This window comes from Takifugu flavidus, chromosome 21 (assembly GCF_003711565.1).
Source record: "Takifugu flavidus isolate HTHZ2018 chromosome 21, ASM371156v2, whole genome shotgun sequence".
Classification (NCBI taxonomy): Eukaryota; Metazoa; Chordata; class Actinopteri; order Tetraodontiformes; family Tetraodontidae; genus Takifugu; species Takifugu flavidus.
Genome location: NC_079540.1, coordinates 11,597,012 through 11,610,757, shown reverse-complemented (window position 1 = coordinate 11,610,757; position 13,746 = coordinate 11,597,012). Strand labels below are relative to the sequence as shown.

The window sequence follows — 13,746 nt, the reverse complement described above, 5'->3', positions numbered from 1 at the left end:
TTCATCATTTCATCCGGCTCATGTTCAGCCTAAACCTTTTCATTGACAATAAAAAAAGCAATATCTAAAAAACAAGATGTTTATGTGATAATGTTCCTATTTGTCATAAACTGAAGGATGAGTTATTCCAGGATGTTTGTGTTGATTTGAATTTAGATCATTTTGGCTCACAGATAATGACAACACAAAACTCACAACACAAAGTGTCTCAGAATATTGTGGGACAAACGGTGTCACGTTGGCTAATTAAACACTTGTAAAGGTTTCTGGACGGTTGAAAAGCCCTTAGTCTGGGTCTGTATATTCACCATCCTGCTTGATGACAGCTGTCCACAAGATGATCAGTGACTCAAAAGGTCATTGCTGAAGAACTGGCTGTTCTCAGAGTGCTATGAACAAACACATTCATGGAAAGTTGAATGGAAGGGAAAAATTGATTTGCTGATTTTCTGCACTGTGTTTTACCAGGTCAAAGGTCAGCTTAGTGTCTACCAGGAGATTTTAGAGCACTTTGTGCTTCCTTGTGCTGATCAGCTTTATGGAGATGCTGATTTAATCTTCCAGCCTTACGTGGCTCCTGCCCCACTTCCAGAAGTACCAATATCTGATGGTGTCCCTGTGCCTAATTGGTCAGCAAACCAGCCTGATCTAAGCCCCAGAGAGGAGTGAGAAACCGGATCCAACAACACAGAAGAGCTGAAGGCCAACATCAGAGCAACCTGGGCTTCCAGAGCTCCTCAGCAGAGTCTCAGCAGATGGACCACCTCTATGTGGTGCTGTGTCATTGCAGTAATTCATGCAAAAGGAGCATCTTGGTCCAACAGTTGTGTTAAAATTCTTTTTGAAAATGTTCTTTGTCTTAAATAATATTCTGATTTTCGGAGACACCGAATCTGAGTTTTCATGACCTATAAGACATATAAACAGTTTAAAGATATTAATCTGTGAGTAAGTAATCTCTACTAAAATACAAGTTCCACTTTTTGAACTACAGAAATGAATGAACATTTTGTTGATATTCAAATGTATTGGGATGCACCTATATAATTATATTCAATAATCTTTTTTAGATTTTACTGTAGACAAGCATCATTTGATGCAGCATTTGATCCATGTCACAAACCAAAAAAGCAAAACAATTTTATGATATCTAACAGACTAAACACACTGTTGTTATTTATGTTGACTCAGTAAACTTAATTGATCTTACTTTAACTTCACACTTTTGCTTGTTCATGCCAGAATAAATTGTCTGGGTAAAAATAAACATGTAGTCTTAATCATGTATGTGATGCTTGATTTGATACAACATCAGTCAGTGAACTTAGAATTAACTGTTTGGTAGGTTACATTAAAATTATATAATACCAAAAACCTCTCTAATCTGATTTAACCAGGCAATACCACTCCTGAACACCAGGAGGCGTAGCACAAGTTTCCTCTGCAGTAGGTGAAGAGGCACCGAGGAGAGCACATTCAGGGGAATCACTTTTATTTTTGTTGAACTGAGCTGAAAATGTTGTCACATTGACATTTCTACAATAACCACTATGCCAACACACAGTTGTCATGAATGTAAAGACATTTATTTGTCACATTTCAGGGAGACATTTTTACATATTTCACAGGTGCAAAGAGGCAGCTTCACTATTAAAGCGAGATTGAAACGTCCATCTGCCCCGTAGAAAACCGGGAGAGACGGCAAATCTGAGCCGCATCACTGGATAACACGTTATGACAACATGGATAAGAAGTGGCTAACAATGCAATTACACACACAAGAACACACGCACAAAGTAAACACAGGGGAGTCTTTAGTAGCACTTTAGCACTAGTGGGGCTGCAGGGAATGGAGGATCCATACTCCCAGGATAATAGGATTAGCAGCAGCCACGGGAGGATGTGGCCAGCCAAGTCCAACGCTCTGCTTGACACCTTTTGTCCAAGAGCCCCGTGATGCAGATCACAGCAATAGGATGAGGGACAAAGGCCTTTGAACGTTGTGTTGTAGCTACAAATATACCCTGATGGGACAGGACGCTGTTCCAGCAGAGATAAAATGAATGAGCGGCCTGTTTGACAACTCAATCCAGTTTATGAAACACAGAACAGATCAGCATTTATCTTTACCACAAGCAGAGGTTCAAAACATCATAAAGTTCAATGAATCAATCCAGTCGATGGCAGAACATATGAATACTTGTCTCTTCACCTCGGTGAAGATTCTGCTGTAACTTTTGCAGCAGTTTAGAAATTTCATTGAAGTGTGAGCAGGGTTTTTTGTCAGTGACTGTGCTGGACACATCTCTATTGTTTTGATTGATGCTTTATATACAGTATACGATTATTCCATCCAGAGCCTCATCATCATCATAACTACCAGGAAGATTTTAATATTTCTTTGGTTAATTTTAGTTATTTCAGCCCTTTTATTTGCTGCTCAGGCGGCGGCATCCTCAGCCTGGCGGATTATTGACATTCCCAGCGACCTCCTCACATCCCGTGCCATGGCGAGGTGACACAGAGTTCCTCTGTCCTGCGGAGCTCTCTGGGAGTGCGACCAAAAGCAGTTTTACGACCAAGACCCGTCGACACTCACTTCCTGCCAAGAATGAGAGACGAGGTTCAAAGTGTTGAGCGGAACACACGTGCGTTGGGATGACGCGCAGGACCACGTTAAAACAGCAACCACTTCATATTCAGATGGCTGACCTTCAGGAGCCCTAAAATACTTTTGATGCAGAGCCTCAGAAACCCAGCACTGTGGTGGAACAGGACAGAAAACTGTAGATAAATGAAATAATCAGGACTGAATATGATGAAATTAGGGTTTTTCTGATGTGACGACACCATTTGAACCTTCTTTTGTTTCAGAACTTGGATCCTGGACTGCAACTGTGTATCGGTACAGTCCTCCACTAGCCCAGTCTGCCACTCAGATCCAGATTAAACATGAACTGGGATTATAATCCACCCATTTTGTCAATCTAGAGTTGATAGAAGGAACACTTATAAAAAATATAGAATGACGAGTTATATTATCAGTTAAATAGGAAGGTGAGTTTTTTCTGACATTTCCTGGTTTGTGAAACTTCTTTCCTCATCAGAATAGCAACAGTGACATTTTTAATACTCTCAGGAGCTTTGCTAATTCTTACTGTCAATAACTTGTTATCTGACAAATGTGTCCATAACCCAGGTTGCTTGATATCGATGCAAAACATATAGAAACACCTACAAAGTTAACATTTTTTCACTCTTCATCCATGAAAAAAAGGAGGGAAAATGCCAAACGCTGCTGGTCAGAACTGGGCGCAATGGGATGCTGCAGAGGGTTTAAGTCTGGGGGCCAAGTTCTGACTCAGAAAGTGATCTTTTTTTTTGGGGGGGGGGGTTACTTAAGAATGTGTGCGTGAGAAAGTGTGAAATAAAAACCCCGCAGTGCATGTGATTATGGAACAGAGCCGCCTGCAGACAGACGCAGAGAGAAAGAGTTTTACCTTGAACTCCACACAGCCCGTCTCTGGGGCGGGGTCAGGTATTGTAGCTGGGCCTGACAGGGTCAGGAGGGGAGAGAAGGGGGAGAGAGGGGGGAGTGCATGGACAGAGGATGCCCCTGAGGTCAAGGGGTGCTACCCTTGTGGGGGTGGGATGAGGTAGTGGTTGGGGGAGGGAGGGAAGGTATTGGCAGATTTTCATGGGCTGCAGATGCTCAATATGCAGATGTCTAATCGAATTGTGCCGCAATGAATTGGTGCCCCCCCTGATTTGCATCAGGACAATCCCCAACGGAGGCTCAGGGGTCAGCAGAGCTTCCCTGGACAAAATGAGCAGCCGGCTGCAGACGGCGGAGGACGTGTGAACTTGAATTAGACTTTATTCAATGACATGGATATTGATTGATCCAAACGTCTGTCTGTCTGGAAGTGTCTGACATCTGTCATTGTAGGGATGATTCTCAGTCTAAAACAGAAAAAAAATCTTGATTTCTTTGGTGTTTGCCCTAAACTTTGGGGCATTGGTGTCAAACTCAGGATGAACATCTCGGCATCCGTTGTGTCAAACTTCTGTTTTCATTCAAAACTTTGTGGGAATACAGAAACACTTGGGCTGTTTTTCGATTGTTTAGGGTCATTATGGGCTTTCTTTGACTTTGTAAATGACCTATAGACTGACTTTCTCAGAAATCATTTTTGTTTTCTCTGATCACAGCAACAACCACTCCAGAAGCAGCAGAACTGTTACGGTCTGGGTTTTAACAGGACCCGAAAGCAGGCAAGAACGCAGTGATGAAAAGTCCAAAACCAGGTTTAATTCCACAAACACAAAAACGGCAGTCCTCCTGGACTGCTGGGAAGCACAAGTTCAAAACTTGGACACTTCAAATGAGCAGGGAAATGTACCACACACAAGATATAAAATACACCAGAAAGTTCCAATAACACCAACGCACCAAGGTCACCAAAAACTCCAAAATACTCCAACACAGGTAGGCAGGAGTCCAGTCCTTAAATAGTCGGCTGATCCTGATAGCCTGCAGGTGCGTCAACCTGTGGCAGGAGCATGGCTCCACCACGCCCCCTGTAGGAAAAAACAACCCAGAAGCCTGGACCCCAACAAGAACTCTACAATAGAAAAAGCACACAGCTCAAAATATACACTCTTTACTCAACAAATATAAAGGCATAAAACAATGACATTTAATGCTTTTGACATTAATAACAGCCCAGTTAAAAAGATATGTCCTACATTAAAATCTGCAAGATTTCTGATGGAGTCTGACGTCCACATTAATATTTAAATATTTTAGATAAATTTCGCCCTCTACTGGATACATCCCGGAATGACAACCTCACATTTGCGGCTCCGAAGCTCAAAACCCTGCTGGTGCTTCCAAGTCCATGAATTTGCTATTTAAGAGATTTATTTTTACGTAGTTGCTGCTAAAATGCCAATACTGAAATAGATTATTAAAATTCCTGCTGTAATAAAAGTCAGTTAAAGTATAAATAAAAATATTAAATAAAAGGTTTTTTTTAGTTTTTTAAATGATAGATTTAGTATGTGGGAAGTAGCATGTTGACTGGGATCTCCTGAGAAGGCTGCTGCTGGTGGATACCTTTCTTTTGAAATAATTTCTGGGGGACTTGACCGTGAACCAGTGAAGGTTCCTGATTGTTGGGCTGATGTACTGCCAGTGTGGGTCAGAACTCAACCTCTGGGCAGATCTTATTGAAAGGACAGCTATTCCAGAGTTTGGGGGCCAAACTAAAGGCTCGGTCACCTTTAGACCTCAGCCTGGTCTGAGAGGCCACAAGCAGGAGCTGATCTCAAAGAATTTCTGGGAAGATAAAAGTGTAAAAGAGCTGCTAAAGTGTCTAATGGTTAATAAGCTGTTGCATTTATTCCAGGAGAACACTCCTCGTTCCAGAGCATCCTGAAAAGAAAAAGACCAAATAATCAAACACATTAAACCAGAATATTCATTGTTGATCCAGTTTCACCAGAGGAGCAGCTCAATGAATCAAAAACAAGTATAAAGCTGCTCTAACATGAAGCTACTCACCCTCTTCATGCTGACGGTTCTCCTTTAGTTTGGATTTGGCTTCAGTGGCTCCTTAAACCCCATAGTAACCTTTAGCTGTAAGGTCAGAACAAAGATTCTTAGAGCAGAAACCACAGTTCCACACAATTACTGCAAGAGAAGTTCAGCAAACACCAGAGAAAATCCAAATGTGATTCAACTTTTACTCACGTTTGGTACATTTGCCTGCAACTGAGAAGAAAGTCGATTAGCTTTGCTGCTTTAGATCTTTGACAGAGATTTTATCAACGTTTTCTTCTTCTTTTGTCATTTAGACTAAAGCAAAAGCAGAGTGAAGGATTAAAGCTCTGCTTCCATCTCCATCTCTCACCTTTATTCTTCCTGAAAAGGAGGAGGAAACCAACGACGGCGACGAGAACGAGAGCCAGAACAACAACTGCAACAGCAGCGATGACGGCCGTGTTACTGGGATCCTCTGCTGGAGAGGAAACAAGCAAAACCATCAAAACCAGCACAGATGACAAAGACTAAAGAAGATCATCTCCAAATCTGTTCATCTGTCTGAATTATTTAAGTGTGAGGAGAGCTGACATCTTTGGACGTTTGCTTGTTTGAACATTTGCTATTCCTGCTCATGTCCTGTAATTAGATCCTGTTGACTAAAGAAAAGAAGAAATATTCCTCAGACAGTAAAATCAGAGTGTGCTTCTCACCACCAGGCTTCCCCCAGTTGGTCCTGATCTGGTTTTTGTCCAGTGTTGTGGTGATTTCCTTCCCTCCAGACAGCTGAAACACACACTTGTAGCTGCTCCAGTCTTCAGGTGGGACTGAGGACACTTTCAGGTCAACACTCGCCTGGAAGGTTCCGTCAGGGTTGAGGAGCATCTCTCCGTGGTCCACGTCCTCATGGAGCTCCTCTTCACCTTTCCTCCAGGACATTGTGGCTCTGTCGGGGTAGAAGCCTGTAGCGTGGCAGCTGACAGGAGAGGAGGGGGTCTTCTGGAGCAGAGACACTGACGGCAGCTCTGGGGGGACAGAGAGAGGATGAGAGGGAGGACCAGAGGGGGGTGATGGGGGACAGGGTGGGAGTCAGGTGGATGAGAGAGAGAGGGTGGGAGGATAGAGGGGGGAGAGGGGGAGGGGCCAGTAGGAAAACAGGTGAAAAGTGAGGCAGTAAAGCAGAGTGAAGAAATGTAGAAAGCTTTATTTACAGGGAAGGGGAGCACACATTGACGACAGAAAGTCCTCCTGGACCACAGGGATCAGGAGGCAGCGTCCGTCCGTCACAGGTCCATCAACGAGTCCCCAACCAGATGCAGTCCCCCTGGACTGCGGGGAACTCAGAACAGCCTGTAGCGTGGCAGCTGACAGGAGAGGAGGGGGTCTTCTGGAGCAGAGAACTGACGGCGGCTCTGGGGGGACAGAGAGAGGATGAGAGGGAGGACCAGAGGGGGGCGATGGGGAGACAGGGTGGGAGAGAAGAGAGAGAGGGGGAGGCAGTAGGAATACAGGTGAAGAGAAGTGAGAGTATAGGGAGGGTGGAAGAGGGGGGACATGGGGGAGGTGAGGGGAGAGAGTGGGGGTGGGGGAGAGACAGTTTGGGAGGAAGGGGGGGCTGGGGGGATGACACAGGTGTCCTGCAGGTGTGTGATGTCATGCTGCCACAGGTCATGTGACTCTACCTGTTCTCATCAGTGAGCTCTTCCCATAGTTCACAAACTTCTGCAGCCACTCGATGCAACGCTGGTTAAAGTAGAACTTCTGTTGTTCTATCCAAGCTTCATCCTGATCCCACTTGTGTTTGCTGATCTCAGCCTCCCGTTTGGCAGCGACCCAGATTCCTTCCTTCAGTTTAAGTGAGATAAAATCTGCTCCATCATAACCAAAATAAAAAAATCCATTCTTCTCTCCAGTCTCATCGTCCCACTCACAGCCGTACATCAAGTGATAGATGTGGACACCTGAGAGACAGAGACAGGGACAGAGACAGGGACAGAGACAGAGACAGAGGTGAGTAAAGCAGAGACGTCACAGCTCACCCACTGTCAACAGGTGAGACCGTCTCACCGTCCCCCAGAGACTCACTGATGCTCCCAACAGCTGTCTCTGGTCTGATGGACACTGTCCTCACCTGGACAGTCCTCACTGATCCTGACTGAACCGTGTCACCCTTGTAAACCTGGAATCTGCTTCCTGTTTCTGTCACACCCACTGATCACTCACCTGCATGTATATATTCTCCAGCCTCACACTCACTCGGTGCCAGATCGTTATTCATTCCTGATGACCTTCCAGCGTATTCCTGTTTGCCTGCCTGCCCGGTTCCGATCTTGCCTGTTCCTGACCATTCTGTTTAGTCTGCTCCCCTGTAAACGCTGTCTGCCTTCTGCCCGATCTCGACCTTGCTTGTCCCCGACTATTCTGTTCTGCTCGCTCCCCGGTGAATCCTCTCTGTTGTCTGTGTCCGACAATAAAGCGATGTTCAGCCAGACTCGTGTGTCACATTTGGGTTCTTATCTGGTTCGTGACAGTTTCCTTCACTCACGTCTTTATTCCAGCTTTTCTTTTCTAATAAACTTGATTCTTCTGAAAGTTTTGCTTTCATGATTCTGAGACGGTTCTTTGATCTTTATTCTGGAAAAATGGACCAATAAAATCTAAAATCAGAAAGTTCTTAAATCTGACTCAGAATCCAAAGTTGCTGTTTCCCTCGTTGCTGATCAGGCTGTAATTGCTCGTTGTGAGTGTTGATGATTCCTCGTCCGTGTTTTAATTCTTTTCTCCTGGTAGGAAAACTGAGCTTTGATCTGAAGCAGCTCCATGTTGGAGGATTCAACCTCCCAGATCAGGAGCGCTGGGCAGCCATTTTAGTTCCATCTGGCAGCGTTATTAGAGCGTCACACCAGACAAAGGGAGTTTGTTGATGGCAACAGTCTGAGAGGAACATGGAAACTGTATCAGCCTGAGAATTGGATGGATTTGATTCATCTTTCCATCAGAAAATCCTCCAACATCGTTGCTCTGATCTTTAATGGAAGCTCCTTTTCTTTGTGCAGCTGGGATTTAATAAACTCATCATGAGATATTTGACACATTTTTATCAAGTTGTTGAAGCTGTTGCAGCAGGTTTTTGCCCTGGTTGATATTATATCCTGATGTTTGTCTAATTCCTTCCTACTCCAGCTGATATGGAGGCGTCGCCGTGGCGCCACTTTAGTCACAAACCATCAGCACACACAACCTTTCCTTTCTTCTTCTGTTTCAGCTCAAGAATCCAGCTGATGATGGGGAGATTTGTGCTGCTCTGCTGTTCATCGTTCTGCTTCTCATGTTGTTATTAGAGCTAATGAGGCTCAGAGTCATTAGAGCTTTTGGGACGACTGGAATCAGAGCTGGAAACAGCGTCTGTGGACCCGTCGGCTTTTCCATCCTGAACCTTTTTAGGGGGTTATTTTAGTCGGTAGAACCTCTAGATGTGGAAATTCTTGGACTTCCTTGTAGTTGTAATGATGCCGTTTCAGATGAAGTGATTTTTAAAAAGGGTCTGATTCTTTGAGTCCTGCTGTGTTTAAGCTCTCTAATATATGTGAACCTCTTTGTTCTGAACTGGTTGTTTCTACATGCAGGCTCCTGTTGTTGCTTCTGTCTTTAGAACCTTCCTCACTAACCATGAAAGAGGAGTCAGTTATTGGCAGATATACAAGTCAGTTCATTATTATGACTCTAAAGTCTTTTTAAGCCTTTTTCCCAGCTGCAGGTTGAGTTGCTGTCATTCAGAATATGCTGTTAACCTGCTGGTTTCCTCCTGAGGGGATAGAACTCCCTGCAGCCTCTTTATTCCACTCTCTTCTTCTTTTTGACTGCACATGCTGACATTATTCCTCTTGATGTTCATTCTGACCAGTGAGCGACCCTGATTCCACCTCTATTTGCCTGTATTGAAGATCAATCTGGACGTTAGCATTAATAAATCCATCAATGTCTCACTCAAAAAGTCTGATAATATTGTTCAATTGTAGAAATATTGATAATAAAGATGTGGAAGAACATTGATTTGACTTGATGGGACTCTGTCTTAGCTGGTTTTGTTGCCGACTCCTCAATACAAAAGGTCTCTATTTTCTGTCCAACAAGTCGCTAGAAGACGCTCAATGACGTCGTCTCACAATCCGCCCAATTATATTTACAGGTTGTTGGAACGTGAGAGGAGCAATGTTGCTGTGGGAGACACCAAAAGTCAGCAAAACACCTTAAATATGTTTTCAACTGCAAATAAACGTTTAATCTGTTGATCCTGTTTTGAATTTACCGACTTACCGTATTTTCGCGACCATAAGACGCAATTAAAAGTCTTAAATTTTCTCTAAAGTGGACAAGGTGTCTTAACATGTGATGTTCATGCGTGCGCCTTATGTGTGCACTGAGTTCCAAAATCTATAAATGCTTTTCAACATTCACAAAAGCCATTTGGGATTCATTTTGGATACAGATGATGATGTACGTGAGTGCATTGCTAAATACACGCTAGCATGCATGTTTTAAGCCAGGGGTGCTCATACGTCGATCGCGATCTACCGGTCGATCGCGGCGTGACATTAAAAAATATCAGCCTATCATTCATCCCGTCACTTGATTGACATCCAGGGCAACCAGTTAGATGACAACTGAATTTTGACCTTAAGGTCACCGCTCATGTGCCAACAACAGCGCTAAGCACTAAGCTATTCAGCGAATTACCTCTGATTTTAAGCCAATTAGTTAATTATGTGTGTTTTGCAATATTGGCTCATTCGGTTATGCAAGGTACATCAACATACATTGTACATCCAAAGAATCCTCAATACATTTGAAAATAATTCAATGTTTTGCATTTTTGTGGTGGGTAAATCATTTTGACTTGGTCATTATGAAAGTAGCTCGCATGCTAAAAAAATGCACAGATTTGTATTGAGCAATATGGATTCATGTAGTTATGCAAGGTACACCAACATATATGGATCATATAACGAATTCTCAATATTTATGAATAAATGTATGTTTTGCAAATTTATAGTAGGTAGATCTTCTTGACTTGGTCATTTGAAAAGTAGCTCGCATGCTGAAAAAGTGTGGGCACCCCTGGTTTAAGCTAGCGTAGCGGTATGTTTTACCATGCCTGCGCCTTATAATGCGTGCGCCTTATGTGTGCACTCAGTTCCAAAATCTATAAATGCTTTTCGGCTTTTGCAAAAGCCATTTGGGATTCATTTCAGATACAGAAGATGATGTACGTGAGTACATTGCTAAATACACGCTAGCATGCATGTTTTAAGCTAGCGTGGCGGTATGTTTTACCATGCCTGCGCCTTATTGTCACGAAAATAAGGTAAATCCTTTCTATAAATACAGCGAAATTGCTTGCTTGTCCCTGAGCAGATGTAGACAGGAAGTCACAAAGTTCTCAAAAGGGTTTTGTTGGTGTCACTAAGTGGAGCCGTTGGCTGGAAATATGAAAAACAGGCCCAGCCTCTGGTTCCAGGAGCAAATGTTCTGTGTATCTTCATGTTTTGGTGGGTTCATTTTCCTGTTTTTGGTGAGATCATCAGAACTAAATGTGGCGTTCATGCCAACTCATTCATTAATGAACGGATGAAGTGGTGAAATGAGCCAGTGAGTGTTTGTGGGTGGTCCCAGATGAATGGATGATGCACAGACTCACTGTGGTCCACTTCAGCTCAGCTCAGCAGCTACAAACAAATGTGTGATGTGATGAATCCTCTAGTTTCTGCAGGTCATGTGACCTCTACTGGCTAACCTGCCGCTGACGCTCTGACCAACGTCTCTGGGGTATTATGGGATGGTCAGAGAAACAGTGTGAGTGAGGCAGGTCCGGTCCAGTTTCAGCGTTCTGCTGAGTCGGAGTGTGTCTGAGCCCAGAGGAGGCGTCATCACACTGTTGGATCAAGGTGAGTGAAACACTCCCAGATGAAGAGTGTGTGTGATCACCTGATCACCAAAACACACAACCGGACGTCAACAATAGTTTATCAGGAGTAAAGAAAAGTCAACTCACCTCCAGTTTGGTTGAAGCGCGGCTTTAAAATTTCAATGTTGCCTTTGAACCACTGCTGGGTACCCATGAAGTTTCCAGTCTTTGTGTCCCAGTACTGAGGATCATCTGCTGTAGCTTCCTTCATCCACTCCTGTTTAAACTGCATTCTTCCGGTGTTGCTGTCATAGTGAACCATCTGAACATCATCAACCATCCCAACAGCCACAAACTCTGGGAAGTTTGGAACTCCAGAAGATGCAGTGTAGAAATACTTCAGAGTGTGAGTCACTGAGAGAAAAATATCAAATATCACAACTTTACTGTCAGAAACGACTCAACAAGAGTTTAATATTAATAACACACAATCAGAGAAAACAAAATTAAATATAGAAAAGATGAATTATTCCTTTATTTACACTTTCATTAGTTTCAAGTTTTTAAAGTTATTTTGATTTTAAAATCGTTGGCTTAAAATTTTTATCAGCACATTTTTAAAAAATTAACTAAAAAATAATCTGAGACCAGAAAAGAAACACTTTTATTTTCTTTAAAATAAACCTGTTTATTTTTCTTTCCTAACTTATTCAGGTTAATAAGTTAGTCACTATTTAAACGAGTGATTAATGACAACTTGAGCTGTTTCCAGTTAAACCTGAAACACTTCAAAATCTCCCTAAAATCACTGTAATTTTATTGAGGTTTGTTTCATAAGTTCATTTATTTGGAGGCAAATATAAAGTATTTCTTGTGGAAAGATTAATGGCAACATGTTAAACATCCCAACGCTGATTTGGGATCCTGTCTTCAGCTTCATCAGGATCACTTCTGTTCTGATTAAAGCTGATTTTTCTCCCTCACATGTTGGATCAACTGCAGCATTTCCATCATCACAAGTGAAGATTCTCCTCATGAGGAGCTGCTGTTGAAGCTTTATTCTCAGACTGGGATCAACTCCACAGTGGTTGAGATTCTGCTTTTCTTCATCACATTATTAATGATTAAAGTTTAAACCCTCCTGATATGAACTAGATTCCTCTCAGTCGTGTCTGATAGATGAGCCCAAGTGTGGGAATGATCGCCAAGCAAATGGAAACCTTCCGGAAATTTAGCCTGAAATGAAAGTTACCTGACTGAATTCAGCGTTTCCACATTTAAAATGATCAGAACTGACCTGCTGAAGAGTCGGGCAGACTCATTAGTGCCAGAAGAAGCAGAAAGTTGAGGGATTTCATGATGAAAGCCAGTTTTTGTGGTCAGATACAAAGTGGATGATTCCGCCTCGACGGTCCGGGAGAAATTAAAATTCCCGCTGTAACAAAAGTTAAGTGTGAAAAATCCTTCTGTACCAGTTGGCTGTGTTTCACGTTGAGACAGTTGTTTTACCACACAATGAGGAAGTCCCGTGGAAAGGAAATGGTTGCAGGAATGTGAGAATCTGGTCACACCGGAGTGGTTCTGCCTCTATCCTGGCACAGTATCATCAGGATCATCCTCAACTGTCGGTTCTGCTGGCAGCTCCACTGGTCATGTGCCTTTTGTAGAATATCCAACCTCTTAAAGACGAAACACAAAATGGAGTCGTCTTCTGATCACAACGGGGAACGGTGCTGTAGAGAGATGTTTGATTAACTGACAGGTCGCTGCCAAGACTTCACAAGTGATTGTTGTTATTCAGCATGTGGGAAGCAGCTTGTTGACTGGGATCTCCTGAGAAGGCTGCTGGTGGAAACATTTCATCATTAAGATTAGAGCTGGAACCAAGCTGGAGAAATAAAAAGGCCTATTTTTAAAGCAATAAACGCAGCGGGTTTTAGTTGCTCACCAGGATTATTCCTTGTCCTGATGGTTTGAGGATGAGACTGGAACACAACACTGAACTTTTACTGCTCAACCTGTGAGGTTATGTTCATTTAAATGAAGAATCCCAGCGTTATGATCCGAGTGTAGGTTAGAGACAGGGATTGAGCCGAACATGTACTTCATTCTCCTTCGCCTCAGGTCTCGGTGCCCAGCCATGTCTCAGCTTGTTTATGTGTGTGGGTGTGTGTGTAAGTGTGTTGTATGCATGTGTGTGTGTCTGTCCTTTTCTTAATTCTGTTGTTCTCTTTGCTGTTTTTATCCTTTGTGAGGCACTTTGTGCTACCTAGCGTATGAAAAGTGCCATATAAAT

The 13,746-nt window shown here is 43.0% G+C and overlaps 1 pseudogene; it reads right to left on the bottom strand.

The window, feature by feature from the left end:
* Nucleotides 1-4,290: 4,290 nt before the first annotated feature.
* On the bottom strand, nucleotides 4,291-12,903 carry LOC130518480 (H-2 class I histocompatibility antigen, Q9 alpha chain-like; annotated as a pseudogene).
* Between the last annotated feature and the right edge of the window lie 843 nt (nucleotides 12,904-13,746).